The sequence below is a fragment of the Camelus bactrianus genome, chromosome 15, assembly GCF_048773025.1.
Source record: "Camelus bactrianus isolate YW-2024 breed Bactrian camel chromosome 15, ASM4877302v1, whole genome shotgun sequence".
NCBI classification, from domain to species: Eukaryota; Metazoa; Chordata; class Mammalia; order Artiodactyla; family Camelidae; genus Camelus; species Camelus bactrianus.
This window is the reverse complement of record NC_133553.1, coordinates 66,871,380-66,884,791: the sequence shown is the minus strand read 5'-3', so window position 1 is coordinate 66,884,791 and position 13,412 is coordinate 66,871,380. Positions and strand designations below refer to the sequence as shown.

The window sequence follows — 13,412 nt, the reverse complement described above, 5'->3', positions numbered from 1 at the left end:
GCCTCCTCTTGCATCAGCAACTTGTCTTCTTCCCCCAGCACACACAGCCAGCCCACTACATCTATCCCAGGAATCATTAGCCCCCAAAACGGTATCATCACAATGCTAACCTTACTACAAATATCCTTAGACTTTCACACTTCACAATTGATCACACTCTATAGTTTAATCAAAACAACATTAGTCAAAACCCTAATCATTTTTTACCCACTGGGAAAGTCAAACAAGATGATTAAATTCAGGACTTTATTTCTTACTGTATGTACTCCTTGGATCACTTCCACTTTTCATTGCACTAAGTTTGATCCAGAATCTTTTCTGGGGCAGGGGTTATTTATTTATTTACTTACTTTTGCTTACTCACTTACTTTATTTATGGTGGAGGTACCAGGGATTGAACCCAGGACCTCACGCATGCTAAGCACATATTCTACCACTTGAGCAATACCTTCCCCCCTAATTCTGATCCTGAATCTTGTACATTCAGTACATTCTCTAATAATTCAATACTAAACTCAGGCAGCATCCATTTCTTAATCTGGTGCTCCCCATGACTGACACGTATAAGAGCGTTTATGGTAAACATGCCCGTTTAGGACCTGCTCCTTTTGTTCCCGAGAGCATAACTGGAGCTTGCATTCCTGGACCCAGAGCACCTGCAGTTATGCTGCTCACACTAGGCAGCTGGGGCACATTACACATTATAATATTCAATCCCTTGGAAAATAAGACGGCATAGCCTGACCTTACACCATCTTTGTGAGGAATAATCATGACAAGCCCCATCTATCTGTGCCAAACAGATTTACAGCTGCTCCCCGCAGGGCCCTCCAGCGGCCACACACACTAGGAGCTGTGGGCATCCATGCTCAGACAGCATGAGGTCCCGACGCTGCTCCATCCCTGACAATCACCCGCGCCTTACGTCATGGTTTGAGCCATGATGTATTAGGCACCCCAGGCATGGGGTTCAGCACTGGGATAAGGAGCCCCCTCAGCTGGGGTGAAAACCAGCGGGCTTTCTGGAGCACTGTAAGAAGCTGAGCCTCTGCTCTTGAAGAGCCTGTGAGAGACCCAGTGACTCCCTGTCACGGCAGGAACACAGCAGGCTGAACACTGCTTGGGGCTCTGGCCGGCTTGCGGGGGTGGCTCAGACGGGCCCCCGGACTTCCCCAGGCTCCTGCTCCCCCCTCAGACGGAGGCTTCCACTGCCAGTGAGCGTGCACACCATGGGAGAAAGTGGCGCTGGCTGGGTGTGGCCCTGCCTCTGAAAAGACGGCCAGCAGTCACGGCCAGCTAGAGTGTCCCTGCACACCCTCTGCAGGGAATAGCACTAGCACCAGGGCAGAGCCTGCCATCCCCAGAACTCACTTTCCTGTGCACACCCGACAGGCAGTGGGGCCAGCTCAGAGCTGTGGCCCTAATCTCTCTGGCCCTGACCCACCCTCTAGCCAAGCTGCACGCCAGAGAAAAGGTTATACCAGTACAGAAGGGCCGCTGCAAGCCCTCAGGCCTCAGCCACATCCCAAAACAAAGCAAAGACTGCCACCACACCCAGGAGAACCCCACTCCCACAGAGATCCTGCTCCAGCTCCACGGGACCCCGTGCCACCCCTGATAGGGCTGGAACAGTCACTGAGCAGAGGAGAAGCCCCTGCTTGAACCTGGTACTGGCTCCAGTCCCTCTGACTCCAGCCCTGCCGCCCCCACTGCAGGGGCTGCCAGCACGTCCTGAGGGAAGAGGGCAGCCCAGAATCACTTCAGGTCCAGCTCTTCCCCACAAACCCGCTGAGCACAGAAGACTGCACAGGAGTGCTCTCACACAAGGACACACCTTTAATTCTGACAGGTAACTGTTTCATCTAATTGCACAGAGATATAGCAAGTTAAAATGAGAATACACAGGAACATGTATTATATGAAAGAATAAGGAAATAACCATAATGAAAAGAAATAAATAATTTACCTGACAAAGAGATCAAAGCAACAGTAATAAGAATGATAACTGCACTGGGAAAAAGAACAGATGAACACAGGGAGAATTTTCAAAAAGAAGTAGAAAATCTAAGAAAGAACCAGTTAGACCAGAAGTGTAGGTAACACAGAAGATCAGGCAGTACAGATGACCCATTAGCAATCCGTAAGATAGAATAATGAAAAGCACCCAATCAGAAAGGCAAGAAGAAAAAGCACATTACACGAGGCTAAGGGACTTCTGAGACAGTATCAAGCACAGTAACACTCACATTATAGGGGTCCCTGAAGGAAGAGAGAGAAAGGGTGAGAAAACCTTTGATAAAATTATGGATGGAAACTCCCCTAATCTGAAGAAGGAAACTGATATCCAGGCACAGGAATCAGAGAGTCCCAAATGTGATCAGCTCAAACCAACTCACACCAAGACCTATCATTATTCAAAAAGTGAAATTTAAAGACAATGACAGAAACAACCAAACAACCCAATCCAAAAATGGGCAGAAGACCTAAACAAGCAATTCTCCAAGGAAGAAATACAAGTGATCAACAGGCATATGAAAAAATGTTCAGTATCACTAATTATCAGAGAAATGCAAAACCAAAACTACAATGAGGTATCACCTCACACCAGTCAGAATGGCCATCATTCAAAAATCCACAAATGACAAATGCTGGAGAGGCTGTGGAGAAAGAGGAACCCTCCTACACTGCTGGTGGGAATGCAAGTTGGTGCAGCCACCGTGGAAAACAGTATGGAGATTCCTCAAAAGACTAGAAATAGACTTACCCTATGACCCAGGAATCCCACTCCTGGGCATATATCCAGAAGGAACCCTACTTCAGGATGACACCTGCACCCCAATGTTCATAGCAGCACTATTTACGATAGCCAAGACATGGAGACAGCCTAAATGTCCATCAACAGATGACTGGATAAAGAAGATGTGGTATATTTATACAATGAAATACTACTCAGCCATAAAAACCGACAACATAACGCCATTTGCAGCAACATGGATGCTCCTGGAGAATGTCATTCTAAGTGAAGTAAGCCAGAAAGAGAAAGAAAAATACCATATGAGATCACTCATATGTGGACTCTAAAAAAAAAACAAACAAAAAAACAAAGCATAAATACAAAACAAATAGACTCATAGACATAGAATACAAACTTGTGGTTGCCAAGGGGGAAGGGGGTGGGAAGGGATAGACTGGGATTTCAAAGTTGTAGAATAGATAAGATTATACTGTAGAGCACAGGGAAATATATACAAGATCTTATGGCAGCTCACAGACAAAAAAATGTGACAGTGAATATCTATATGTTCATGTATAACTGAAAAATTATGCTCTACACTGGGATTTGACACAACATTGTAAAATGATTATAAATCAATTAAAAAAAAGTCAAAAAGAAAGACAATAACAGAATTCTAAAGGCAAAAAAAGAGGAAAATGTCACATTAAAGGAAATCCTTCATAAGCCCATCAGCTCTTCTTACTGCACGTATTTTTTAAATTTACATATATCTACTGTTCACTGTCTCTAAGAAGGTTTAGAGCTGTAGCTTTTTTAACTTACATAGTTATTAAAGGAGTAAAGCCAACCACAAAGTAAGAATTAATTCAAAAAGGTAACACACCCTGCTATTAATAGCAGCACTTTTGCAATTGCCAAGACATGAAAGCACCCCAAGTGCACATCAACAGATGACTGGATAAAGAAGATGCACCATACACATTACCTAATGGAACACAACTCACCCGTAAGAGAGAAGGATATTTTGCAATTTGTGGCTTTTCATTCACTTTTTTTCACTTCAAAACCCAGAATCTTATAACTGGCATAAACATTTCCACTGCATCAAAAAGAACAAAATACCTAGAAATAAACTTAGAAATAAATAATCAAGGAGGTTACTATATTCTGAAAACTGGAAAACACTGATGAAGGAAACTGAAGATGATACAAAGAAACAGAAAGATTTCTTGTGCTCTTGGACTGGAAGCATCAACATTATCAAAATGGTCATCTACCCAAAGCAAACTACAGATCCAACGCAACCTCTGTCAAAACACTTATGGCATTTTTCACAAAACTAGAACAAACAATTCCAAAATTTATATGGAACCGTAAAAGACCCTGAACAGCCACAGCAATCTTGTGTATGTCTTTTTTTCCCCCTTTCTTCTTTTTGTTCTGTTTTCTTATGGTTTGATGACTAGAGAAGCTCCTTTAACATCTGTTGTAAAGCTGGCTTGGTGGTGGTGAATTCTTTTAGCTTTTGTTTATCTGTGAAGATTTTGATTTCTCCATCAAATCTGAAAAAGAGCCTTGCTAGATAGAATATTCTTGGCTGTAAATTTTTCACTTTCATCAGTTTAAATATGTCGTGCCACTCCCCTCTGGCCTGTAGACTATCTGCTGAGAAATGAGCTAACATAACCTTATGGGAGCTCCCTTGTATGTCATTTTGCTGCTTTCCTCTTGCTGATTTTAACATTTTCTCCTTACTCTTAATTTTATCAGTTTGATGACTCTGTGCCTTCATGTGTTCCTCTTTGTGCTGACCCTGTGTGGTACTCTCTGCACTTCCTGGACTTGGGTGACTGTTTCCTTTCCCAAGTTGGGGAAGCTTTTGGTTATTATCTGTCCCAAAATTTTCTCACGTCCTTTCTCTCTCTCTCCTTTTTGAGACCCCTATAATGTGAGTATTAGTGCACTTCATGCTGTCCCAGAGTTCTCTTAAACTATCCTCATTCCTCTTCAATTTTTTTTCTGTTCTGCAGTAGTGACTTCCACTAATCTGTCTTCTAGTTCACTGATCTGTTCTGCTTCATTTAGTCTATTCTTAGTTCCTTCTAGTGTGTTAGGCCATTAAAATCATTTCAGTGATTTTATTAGTCAACTCCGGGTATTCTTTATATTTTCCAACTTTCTGCTAAAAATTTTGCTCTGTGCATCTATACTCTTCTTGAGTTCTCTGAACATCTTCACCATCATTACTTTAACTTCTTTTTCAGATAAACTGCCTGTCTCATCACTTACTTCTTCTGGGATTTTGTCTTGTACCTTGGCCTAGGAGATATTCCTCTGTTGCCTCATTCTGATGTCTTTTTATTTCTATTTTTAGGTAGAATAGTTATGTTTCTCAACCTTGGAGAAGTGGCCCTCTGTGGGAGACATTCTATGTGTCCCAGCGGTACACTCCTCTTGTCACCCAAGGGCCAGGGTCCAGCCAGTCCCAGTGTAGACTCTGGCCTGTGTTTGTGGGCTCCTTCCACAGGCTTTGGGACTGTTGTTTTCTTCCTTCTGGTATCAGCTCCCTGGTGGATAAGGCTGGACTAGAGGCTTATGCAGGTTTCTTGGCAGGAGAAGTCAGTGCCTGCCCACTGCTGGGTGAAGCTTGTTCCTGGACCTCTGGTGGGTAGGGCCTTGTCTCGATGTATTTTTAGGTCAGGAAGTCCATTGATAGGTGGGGCTGTGTTCCCACCCAGTATGTTCTTTGGCCTGAGGCTTCCCGGCCCTTAAGCCTACAGGTTGTTGGGTGGGGCTAGGTTTTGGTGCTAGTGATTCAATCAAGATGTCAGCCTCCAGGAAAGCTCACATAAATAAACACTCCTGGAATGTCAGCCACCAGTTTTTATATCCCCTGGGTGAGCCACAGCCTTCCCCTATGTCCCCAGGAGACCTTCCAAAACCAGCAGGCAGGCCTGGCCCAAGTTCCTATGAAATCACTAGTTCTGCCCTTGAACCTGGCACACATGAGATTCTGTGTACGCCTCCCAAGAGAATGAAGTCTCTGTTTCCCCCTGCCCCATGGGGCTCCTAGAGCTAAGCACCCTTGGCCTTCAAAACCAGATGTCCTGGGGCCTCTTCCTCCTCCCAATGCTGGAATCCCAGGCTGGGGAGCCTGACATGGGGCTTAGAACTCCTGTGGGAGGGTCTTTGTGATTTACTCTCCAGCTTGTGGGTAGCCCACCCCAGGGGGTATGAGGCTTGATTGTATCATGAGCACACCTCTCCTACCATCCTGCTGTGGTCCCCGCTTTATGTTTCCAGTTGAAGATCTTTTTTGCCAGGTTCATCTTTTTTTTTGATGCTTGTTTAGCAGTCAGCTGTGGCTTCAACTGTAGTCGTGAGGACAGGAGAGCTCATGGAGGCCTATCAGCTGTTTTTCAGCAGCAATTGCAGGCCAGAAGGAACAGCCATGATATATTTAAAGTACTTAAAGGGAAAAACCTAGAACCTAGGCTACATAGTCAGCAAAGTTATTAATCACAATTGAAAGACAGTTAAAGAGTTTCTCAGATAAGCAAAACCTAAGAGTTCATCAATCCTAAACTGACCTTATAGGAAGTATTAAAAGGTTTTCTTTATATGAAAAAGAACAAGAAATAAGAACTTGTGTGAAAGGGGAAATCCCACTTTTAGGGCAAAAATGGAGCAACGGCTGTAAATCATCCACTTAAGCCACTATAAAGACTGAAAAACAAAAACTGTAAAAACAACTATAATTACAGTAAACATTTATACAAGGCATATGAAGATGTAAAAAATAAAATCAAAAACAAAAAAAAATAACACAGTAGATCTTTTAGAACTTATATGTCCTTAAATGACAATCACTTTAAGACAATCAGATATTGTAACAGAGCAAAATATATGAACCTCATGGTAACCATAAATCAAAAACTGACATTAGATATGCAAAGGCAAGTGAGAGAAACACAGACATAACAACAAGGAAAATCAACCAACCATAAGAGAAGAGTATGAAGAAAGAAGGACAGAGAAGAACTACAAAAACATTTGGCAAGGTAGAAGGACACAACATTAACATACACAAATCAGTTGCATTTCTTTACACTAACAATGAAATAGTAGAAAAAGAAAGTAAAAAAAATAAAAAATCCCCTTTAAAATCACATCCAAAACAATAAAATACTTAGGAATAAATCTGGCCAAGCCAGTGAAAGACTTACATATTAAGAACTATGAAACAGTGATTAAACAAATTAAAGAGGACTTAAAGAAATAGAAAGATATCCTATACTCTTGGATTGGGAGAATTAATATTGTTAAAATGGCCACACTGCCCAAGGCAATCTACAGAGTTAATGCAATCCCTACCAAGTTACCCAGGACATTTTTCACAGAACTAGAACAAATGATCCTAAAATTTACATGGAATCATAAAAGACACAGAATTGCCAAAGCAATACTGAAGAAAAAGAATAGAGCTGGAGGAATGATCCTCCCAAACTTCAGACAATATTACAGAGCTACAGTAATCAAAACAGTGTGGTACTGGCATAAAAACAGACATATGGATCAACGCAACAGAATAGGGATCCCAGAAATAAACACACAGACCTACAGTTAATCTTTGGCAAAGGTGGCAAGATACATAATTGAGAAAAGACAGTCTCTTCAGCAAGTGGTGTTGGGAAAACTGGACAGCAGCACGTAAGTGACTGAAGTTAGGGCACTCCCTCACACCATACATAAAAAATAAACTCACAATGGCTTAAAGATTGAAATACAAGACACGGCACCATAAAACTCCTAGAAGTGAAAATAGGCAAAACATTCTGACATGAATCGTAGCAATGTGTTCTTAGGTCAGTCTCCCAAGGCAAGAAATAAAAGCACAAATAAACAGATGGGACCCAAACAAACTTACAACTTTTTGCACACACAGCAAAGCAAACCATAAAGAAAATGAAAAGACAAACTACAAAATTGAAGAAAATATTCACAATGTGACCAAAAAGGGCTTAAATTCCAAAATACACAAATAGCACATAAAGCTCAGTAACAACACCAACAAAACAAATGATCCAAACCCCAAAACAGTCTGAAGACCTAGTCATTTCTCCAAAGAAAACTACAAATGGCCAACAGGCACATGAAAAGATGCTCAACGTTGCCAATAACTAGAGAAATTCACATCAGAACTACAATGAGGTATCACCTCACACCAGTCAGAATGGCCATCATTGAAATGTTTACCAGTAACAAATGCTGGAGACACTGGGCAAAGGGAACCCTCCTACACTGTTGGTGGGACTGCAAATTGGTACAACCACTGTGGAAAATGGTAAGGAAGTTCTTTAAAAAACTAAAAGTAGAGCTACCATGTCATCCAACAATCCCACTGTTGGGTTTATCCAGAGAAAACACTAGGTTAAAAAGATACATGCATCCCAATGTTCAAACAGCACTATTTGTAATAGCCAAGACATGTAAGCAACCTACATGTCCCCTGTGAGATAAATGGATAAAGAAGAAGTGTTTTAGATATACATATATTTTATAAACACACACACTAGAATACTACTACTCAGCCATAAAAAAGAATGAAATGATACTATTTGCAGCAAAATGCATGGATCTACAAATTATACTAATTAAGTTCGTTACAGAAAGACAAATGCCATGATACAATTTTTATGTGGAATTTAAAACATGCCACAAGTGAACTTATTTACAGAACAGAAACAGACTCACAAACTTAAAAGACAAACTTTGATTACCAAGTGGAAAGCAGGAAGGGGGATAAGTTAGATGTTTGGGATGAGCAGATACAAACTCCAATAGATATAAACTACTACACATAAAATAAATATAAAAACAAGGTCCTTCTGTATAGCACAGGGAACGTTTTTCAATATCCCATAATAATCCATAATGAAAAAGAGTAAGGAAAGGAATATATATGTATGTGTATATATATATACACATACACATATACACACTATGCTGTACATATTCAAACAAAATATTATTATATGAATTAAGCGATTATATTAACAGAATAATAGTAGACTATACTGAAAATGCAATACTGGTCAAGATTCAAAAATAACTATTCAACACCCATTTATGATAAAAAAAAAAAAACCTCTCACCAAAGTGGGTATAGAGGGAACATATCTCAACATAATAAAAGCTATATATGACAAACCTACAGCCAGCATAGTACTCAACGGTGAGAAACTCAAAAGCTTCCCACTAAAATCTGGGACAAGACAAGGCTGTCCAGTATCACCACTCCCATTCAACAGTCTTGGAAGTCCTAGCCACAGCAATCAGGCAAGAGAGAAATAAAAGGGATCCAAATTGGAAAAAGAAGATGTAAAATTCTCACTATATGCAGATGACATGATACTATATATAGAAAACCCTAAAAGGTCCACACAAAAACTACCAGAACTAATCAAAGAATTTAGCAAGGTAGCAGGTTACAAGATTAACATTCAAAAATCAGTTGCATTTCTTTACAGTAATGATGAATCAACAGGAAAAGAAAGTAAAGAAACAATTCCCTTTAAAATAGCACCTAAAAAGTAATAAAATACCTAGGAATAAATCTAACCAAGGAGGTGAAAGACTTATACACAAGAGAACTAGGAAACATTAAGGAAATTAAAGAAGACTTAAAAAAACGGAAAGATATCCCATGCTCTTGGATTGGAAGAATCAATATTGTTAAAATGCTCATACTTCCCAAAGCAATCTATAGATTTAATGCAATCCCTATCAAATTACCCAGGACATATTTCAGAAAACTAGAACAAATCATCCTAAAATATATATGAAATCACAAAACACTCAGAATCGCCAAAGCATTAATGAAGAAAAAAAGGCTGGAGGATTAACTCTTCAGGACTTCAGACAATATTACAGAGCTACAGTCATCAAAACAGCATGCTATTGGTACAAAAACAGACATATGGACCATTGGAACAGAACAGACAGCCCAGAAATGAACCCACAAACTTATGGTCAACTAATCTTTGACAAAGGAGGCAAGAACATACAATGGAATAAAGACAGTCTCTTCAGCAAATCGTGTTGGGAAAACTGGACAGCAGCTTGTAAATCAATGAAGCTAGAACACTTCCTTACACCATACACAAAAATAAACTCAAAATGGGTCAAAGACTTAAATATAAGACAATATACAATAAACCTAGAAGAAAACAGGAAAAACGTGATCTCAAAAACGTTCTCCTAGGGCAGTCTACCCAAGCAATAGAAATAAAAGCAAGAATAAACAAATGGGACCTAATGAAACTTCCGAGCTTTTGCACAGCAAAGGAAGCTGTAAGTAAAACAAAACAACCTACAAATGGGAGAAAATTTTTGCAAAAGATGAAACTGACAAAGGCTTATCTCCAGAATATATAAGCAGCTCATATGACTTAATAAGAAAAAAACAAACAACCTAACCCAAAAATGGGCAGAAGACCTAAATAAGCAATTCTCCAAGGAAGACATACAAATGATCAATAGACACATGAAAAAATGCTCAATATCACTATCAGAGAAATGCAAATCAAAACTACAATGAGGTATCACCTCACACCAGTCAGAATGGCCATCATTCAAAAGTCCACAAATGACAAATGCTGGAGAGGCTGTGGAGAAATGGGAACCCTCCTACACTGCTGGTGGGAATGCAGTTTGGTGCAGCCACTGTGGAAAACAGTATGGAGATTCCTCAAAAGACTAGGAACAGACCTACCATATGACCCAGTAATCCCCACTCCTGGGCATATAGCCACAAGGAACCCTACTTCAAAAAGACACCTGCACCCCAATGTTCATAGCAGCACTATTTGCAATAGCCAAGACATGGAAACAGCCTAAACGTCCATCGACAGGAGATAAAGAAGAGATGGTGTATTTATACAATGGAATACTATTCAGCCATAAAAATGACAACATAACACCATTTGCAGCAACATGGATGTCCCTGAAGAATGTCATTCTAAGTGAAGTAAGCCAGAAAGAGAAAGAAAAATACCATGAGATTGGTCATATGTGCAGTCTAAAAAAAAAAAGAAAAATACAAATGAACATCAATACAAAACAGAAACAGACTCATAGACATAGAATACAAACTTGTGGTTGCTGGGGGGAGGGGGTGGGAAGGGACAGACTGGGAGTTCGAAATTTTAGATACTGACAGGTATATATAGAATAGATAAACAAGATTACACTGTATAGCACAAGGAAATGTATACAAGATCTTGTGGTAGCTCTTGGTGAAAGATTGTGACAATGAATATATGTATGTTCATGTATAACTGAAAAACTGTGCTCTACACTGGAAATTGACACATTAAACTAAGTCAATAAAATAAAATTTTTTAAAAAGTAGGTAAACAATAAAAATAATTAAATTAAATAAATATGCAAAACTTTTTTGAGATCCCCAAAATAACTTCAGTCACTTTCTTGTTCATATGGTTCAGAGCACAGGAGATGGAATGAGAGCCAGACCATCATGAATTCATATGGTCAATATTCTGTTTGTTAGGCAGGTGACTTAATCCATATAAATCTCATTTCCCACATATTAAACTTGAGAATACTATTATTAATCACATTGTAGTCCTACTATGAAGTTAAAATATGGTAATAACTAAACTACAGTGGCTTACTAGTTAAAACTGTAGTCATCATTATATTATTAATACCTTTACAGTAAGTATGTAGCAATTTAAATGTCCAATAAGTATATGACTTCATTAAATATGTATTTTTAATATTTAAAAAAATAACTAAATTAGCCCCTTAACAGAAAAGTACAATGATAAAATAATGATTAAGTAGGATAAATGTATAAAGGTATCTAATAAGATTCATTGACTAGTCATGAAAATAACTCTTAGCAAAACTGTGAAAGAAAGCAACTTCCATTACAAAGTGAAAATAATCAAAGCAGTATAGTGTTGGCTTGGAAACAGACACATATATCAATGGAACAGAATAAAGCTCATAAATAAACCTGTGCATATATCAACAATAATTCATGACAAGGGAGCCAAAAATATATAATGGGGAAAGGACAGTTTCTTTACTAAACAGTGTGGGGAAATCTGTATAAGTACATGCAGACGAATGAAAATGGACACCTATCTTATTATCAAACAAAGTCAACTCAAAATGTGTGAAGGATTTGAATGTAAGACCTGAAACCATAAAACTACTGTAAGAAATTGTAGGCAGTAAGCTCCCTGACATCAATCTTGGATCTTGGTGGTGAACTTTTGGATTGGACACCAAAAGCAAAAGAAACAAAAATAAAGATAAGCAAGTGGGATTATATCAAACTAAAAAGCTTCTGCACAGCAAAGGAAATTAACAAAAACATGAAAAGGTACCTTACTGAATGGAACTGCAAATAATAACTGAAAAGGGGGTGATAAAATATATTAAAAAAGCTCCTACAACTCAATAATAACAACATTAAAAAAACACAATCTGATTAAAACATGAAAAGGACCAGTATCATTAGTCGTCAGGGAAACAGAAATCAATACCACAACAAGGTATCACCTCACATGTGTCAGAATGACTGTTATCAAAAAGACAAGACATAACAAGGTTTGGCAAGACATGGAGAAAAGGGAAACCTGTGACTGTTGGGAACGTAAATTAGTGGAGCCACACTGTTAAACAACATGGAGGTTTCCCAAAATACTAAAAATAGGGCTACTATATGATCCAGCAATTCCACTCTTATTTCTCTGAAAGAAATGAAAACACTAATTTGAGAGGAGCTCTGCATGCCCATCTTCAATGCAGCATTAATTCAATAATCAAGATATGGAAACGACTTAAGTGTCCATCAGTGGATGAATGGACAAAGAAAATCTGGTATGTGAGTATATATCTAACAAAATACCATTAAGTCATTAAAAAGAATGAAATCTTGCTATTTGCATCAACCTGGATTGACCTTAAGAGCATTATGCTAAATGAAATAAATCAGATAGAGATAAACATGCATGGCTTCATTTACAGGTGGAAGCTAAATAAGACAAAACCAAAAAGCAGCTCATAGATACAGAGAACAGACTGGTGGTTGCCAGGTGTGGGGAGGAGGAGGGGAAATATTGGTGAATGGGGCCAATGCATACAAATTTCCATTCACAAAATAAATGACACATACAGTGCAGTGACCATAAGTAATAATACCACATAAAATATTTCATATTACTAAGGGAGTAGAATCTTATCACAAGAAAAATGTGTAAACATATACAATGATGGAAGTTAACTAAACTTACTGTGGTTATCACTTCACAATATATATAACTATCAAATCATTATGCTGTATGCCAGAACCTAAGATAAAGTTATTTGTCTAATCCAGCTCAATAAAAACAAGCACACAAACAAATAAAGCTATGCAATTTGTAAAAGGATATACTTGGGATAATATGAACATTTAGAAACATTAGTAATAATAATAATAATAATAATAATAATAATAGTAAGTAGTAGTAGTAGTAGTAGTAGTAGTAGTAGTAGTAGTAGTAGTAGTAGTAGTAGTAGTAGTAGTAGTAGTAGTAGTAACAACCCTGGGCACTTCCTTTGGTGATCATTGTGCTAAGGGCTTAACTCACATTATCTC

General features: G+C 38.7%; 1 protein-coding gene across 7 annotated transcripts in view; it reads right to left on the bottom strand.

Moving 5' to 3' along the window:
- The window catches only part of LOC105075822 (actin, cytoplasmic 1-like), a 79,610-nt gene that overhangs the window by 19,957 nt on the left and 46,241 nt on the right, over positions 1-13,412 (bottom strand). The window lies entirely within an intron of this gene.